Source organism: Schistocerca piceifrons, unplaced genomic scaffold (genome assembly GCF_021461385.2).
Source record: "Schistocerca piceifrons isolate TAMUIC-IGC-003096 unplaced genomic scaffold, iqSchPice1.1 HiC_scaffold_961, whole genome shotgun sequence".
Lineage (NCBI taxonomy): Eukaryota > Metazoa > Arthropoda > Insecta > Orthoptera > Acrididae > Schistocerca > Schistocerca piceifrons.
The window spans coordinates 710,001-715,000 of record NW_025729236.1 but is presented as its reverse complement, the minus strand read 5'-3'; the positions used below and the strand labels follow the sequence as shown (position 1 = coordinate 715,000).

Below are 5,000 nucleotides of genomic sequence, written 5' to 3'. Positions count from 1 at the left end.
ATGGAACATTTTGGACTGGAACCAGATTACCCGTACACACGGCGCTGATTAGTAATCAATGCAGAGCCATCAAACTACAGAAAATATATACAACTGTCCGTATACATGCTGAAAGAGTCTGCCCACAATGGGAACCACACGTCAGCCAGACACTCTGATCACGCACCACTCTCTGCTTCTAACAGGCGCACATACAATACGTAAGCACCAGCATGGAACAACATCCAGTGCATCCTCTCCGCCACATTACACAATCCACACTATCACAACCAGACCAGGAGGTCCATGCGGAAAATAGAATATCCCACCCTTTCGACATCCACCATTGCGCAGATAAGGCACCAACACCCACACATGTCCTATACAACGGTGCACCCAACATCACAATAGTACCTCCTGTCACAGCGCACAAACAATGACATGACTCAAAGACACAGGTGTGACACAAGCATAGAATTGGAGCGCCGCCTCTAATAAGCCAAAGGTGCATCCTGACGTGACAAATCTGATCATGTCACAAGCATTCACTTACTATAATCACTATCAACGAACCTGCCGCCCCCGCCCCCCCCCCCTACACCTTTCCTTACAACAACGTGTAACCGAACCTAACCTATGTTGTACCTTAACCTAACCTATGTTGTACCTTAACCTAACCTATGTTGTACCTTAACCTAACCTATGTTGTACCTTAACCTAACCTATGTTGTACCTTAACCTAACCTATGTTGTACCTTAACCTAACCTATGTTGTACCTTAACCTAACCTATGTTGTACCTTAACCTAACCTATGTTGTACCTTAACCTAACCTATGTTGTACCTTAACCTCACCTATGTTGTACCTTAACCTAACCTATGTTGTACCTTAACCTAACCTATGTTGTACCTTAACCTAACCTATGTTGTACCTTAACCTAACCTATGTTGTACCTTAACCTAACCCATGTTGTACCTTAACCTAACCCATGTTGTACCTTAACCTAACCCATGTTGTACCTTAACCTAACCCATGTTGTACCTTAACCTAACCCATGTTGTACCTTAACCTAACCCATGTTGTGCCTTAACCTAACCCATGTTGTGCCTTAACCTAACCCATGTTGTGCCTTAACCTAACCCATGTTGTGCCTTAACCTAACCCATGTTGTGCCTTAACCTAACCCATGTTGTGCCTTAACCTAACCCATGTTGTGCCTTAACCTAACCCATGTTGTGCCTTAACCTAACCCATGTTGTGCCTTAACCTAACCCATGTTGTGCCTTAACCTAACCCATGTTGTGCCTTAACCTAACCCATGTTGTGCCTTAACCTAACCCATGTTGTGCCTTAACCTAACCCACGTTGTGCCTTAACCTAACCCACGTTGTGCCTTAACCTAACCCACGTTGTGCCTTAACGTAACCCACGTTGTCCGCTAACGTAACCCACGTTGTCCGCTAACGTAACCCACGTTGTCCGCTAACGTAACCCACGTTGTCCGCTAACGTAACCCACGTTGTCCGCTAACGTAACCCACGTTGTCCGCTAACGTAACCCACGTTGTCCGCTAACGTAACCCACGTTGTCGCCTAAACCTGCTCTGTAATTGTTATACGACTCGTTCAATTAGTGTAGTGTTGCCCACCCGCAACCCTCGCAATATAGTTCGCTACTCGCACTGCCCGCTCCCCTGTGTATCGCTTCATGTTAAACACCTTGCAAGTCTTGCTGACTTTCCACATGCTCCTGCTGTACACTGTAATGTGGATGGCAGCAGGACGTACATGCCGCGCCCCCCCCCCCCCCCACACCTCCCCACGTCCCCACCTTGCCCCCTGCCTTCGCAAGCTGGTTGGTGAGAAGTTTGCATGTTCAATGCCCTTCGCATGCGACGTACTCAGGCTACGTTGTGGTGCGGCCTGTGTCAACTGTCCGCTGATGTCGTACGCGTAAACCACAATCTGTACTGCACATTCGTCCTTATGTACTGAATGATACATCGTGGCACATGTGTGACCGTACAACGACTGCGCCCAAAAACGGCGGACCATACAGTGCAAATATTGTGCACGCAGCTACGTGTCGTCTCCCTATGACAGCTGGATTGCAGTGTGGTACGCCATAGAGACGTGTGGGAGGAACGGACGCCGTGGATGGCGATCAGCATGAGCTGTCTGTTGATGTATTCGGACCTAGTCGTCTCTCCTCACACACCGTGATAGCATGGTGCACCGCGTTCCATATCTGCGACCTGCTACAGAGGCCGGTTGACAGTCGTTCGAGCAATGGACATCGCATACGTACGGGGGCCACCTTCCACGTATTGTCTAGGCGTGCACATTTTGTTGCGTGTATGTGGGCAGACGTAGTGTGGTGTGACACCTGACACAGGCATGCAATAATCGTGGAAGTTGCAAATGGCGATGGACGCATACGTTTTCTGGTGAAGTTACGCAAATGAACAAATGGTAACCCGTTGTGGTGCGGTTGTTCTCGCTAGGGGTGAATCGGTGATGGCGACGGTAGGTTGAGGTACTAACCGGTTGTTCCAGCGATACCCACCATGCCGACGAAACTGAACGGCATCTGGGTGTGAAGCGATACGCGGCGGTGGCTGGGTGGGACCGTCCCCGGCCGGTGAGGGGGCGCCTCCCGGCGTGCTGGCCGCGCGGTGCGTGGGCGCACGCGCTACAGCCGGCTGGTGGGGGCGGCCAGTGGCAGGCGCGCCGGCCGACGGACGCGGCAGGCGTCGCAGCTGCGCGCCGGCGCACCCTGCGCGCGGCGCCGTGCGGCCAAAGTAGGTCCTCGCGGGCCCGGTGCGAAGCGCGGTGGACATCTTCAGTGTGCTGGTCCGATTGAGGACTGTGTGCGTTGAGGATGCGCCGCCGCCCGGCGCTCGGCGCCGCGACGCCGTCTGCTGCTCGGTCGCCCCAGCGGTTCTCGCTGGTGGTTTGTATCGCAGCTGTGCGGATGTGTTGGCGCGTGCGCTGTGCTGGGAGAGTTCGCTTCGGCACCCAAGTGGGGCTTTTGTCCTTCTGTGGCGCTGGCGTTGGAGCTGCCGGTCACCGTAGGTGGCGCGTGTTGTCTCCCGCCGGCAATGCCACGACAGCACGCTCCCGGGCCTCTGTCGGCAGCGGCAAGCTCAGTTGGGAGCACGGGTGGTCGCACCGAAAGCGTCTACTCGCCTAACTCCGGGCGATTGCGCCTCTCTCGAACCCGACCAAGTACTTGGGACGGCGCTTCGCGCCGCCGGGACCTGAGAGGGTTTCGAGGTGTATTGTGCAGGGGAGCTCAGCCTCCTCCTGTTTGCAGAATGATTGAGCGGACGCTTGCGTGTTCGCGCGGGCCCCCGGGACACACTCCCGGGCGGCCGGCTGCTCAGCTCTAGTTGACGCAGCTCCCTGGTTGATCCTGCCAGTAGTCATATGCTTGTCTCAAAGATTAAGCCATGCATGTCTCAGTACAAGCCGCATTAAGGTGAAACCGCGAATGGCTCATTAAATCAGTTATGGTTCCTTAGATCGTACCCACGTTACTTGGATAACTGTGGTAATTCTAGAGCTAATACATGCAAACAGAGTCCCGACCAGAGATGGAAGGGACGCTTTTATTAGATCAAAACCAATCGGTCGGCTCGTCCGGTCCGTTTGCCTTGGTGACTCTGAATAACTTTGGGCTGATCGCACGGTCCTCGTACCGGCGACGCATCTTTCAAATGTCTGCCTTATCAACTGTCGATGGTAGGTTCTGCGCCTACCATGGTTGTAACGGGTAACGGGGAATCAGGGTTCGATTCCGGAGAGGGAGCCTGAGAAACGGCTACCACATCCAAGGAAGGCAGCAGGCGCGCAAATTACCCACTCCCGGCACGGGGAGGTAGTGACGAAAAATAACGATACGGGACTCATCCGAGGCCCCGTAATCGGAATGAGTACACTTTAAATCCTTTAACGAGTATCTATTGGAGGGCAAGTCTGGTGCCAGCAGCCGCGGTAATTCCAGCTCCAATAGCGTATATTAAAGTTGTTGCGGTTAAAAAGCTCGTAGTTGGATTTGTGTCCCACGCTGTTGGTTCACCGCCCGTCGGTGTTTAACTGGCATGTATCGTGGGACGTCCTGCCGGTGGGGCGAGCCGAAGGCGTGCGACCGCCTCGTGCGTGCTCGTGCGTCCCGAGGCGGACCCCGTTGAAATCCTACCAGGGTGCTCTTTATTGAGTGTCTCGGTGGGCCGGCACGTTTACTTTGAACAAATTAGAGTGCTTAAAGCAGGCAAGCCCGCCTGAATACTGTGTGCATGGAATAATGGAATAGGACCTCGGTTCTATTTTGTTGGTTTTCGGAACCCGAGGTAATGATTAATAGGGACAGGCGGGGGCATTCGTATTGCGACGTTAGAGGTGAAATTCTTGGATCGTCGCAAGACGAACAGAAGCGAAAGCATTTGCCAAGTATGTTTTCATTAATCAAGAACGAAAGTTAGAGGTTCGAAGGCGATCAGATACCGCCCTAGTTCTAACCATAAACGATGCCAGCCAGCGATCCGCCGCAGTTCCTCCGATGACTCGGCGGGCAGCCTCCGGGAAACCAAAGCTTTTGGGTTCCGGGGGAAGTATGGTTGCAAAGCTGAAACTTAAAGGAATTGACGGAAGGGCACCACCAGGAGTGGAGCCTGCGGCTTAATTTGACTCAACACGGGAAACCTCACCAGGCCCGGACACCGGAAGGATTGACAGATTGATAGCTCTTTCTTGATTCGGTGGGTGGTGGTGCATGGCCGTTCTTAGTTGGTGGAGCGATTTGTCTGGTTAATTCCGATAACGAACGAGACTCTAGCCTGCTAACTAGTCGCGTGACATCCTTCGTGCTGTCAGCGATTACTTTTCTTCTTAGAGGGACAGGCGGCTTCTAGCCGCACGAGATTGAGCAATAACAGGTCTGTGATGCCCTTAGATGTTCTGGGCCGCACGCGCGCTACACTGAAGGAATCAGCGTGTCTTCCTAGGCCGAAAGGTCGGGGT

At 53.1% G+C, this 5,000-nt stretch overlaps 1 non-coding gene across 1 annotated transcript in view; it reads left to right on the top strand.

Annotated features, from left to right (window-relative positions):
• The first annotated feature begins 3,380 nt into the window (after window positions 1-3,380).
• LOC124774148 overlaps window positions 3,381-5,000 on the top strand; it is a 1,909-nt gene continuing 289 nt past the window's right edge. The window contains exon 1 of the ribosomal RNA XR_007015142.1: window positions 3,381-5,000. This exon is cut by the window's right edge and continues 289 nt beyond it. This is a non-coding gene — a ribosomal RNA (small subunit ribosomal RNA).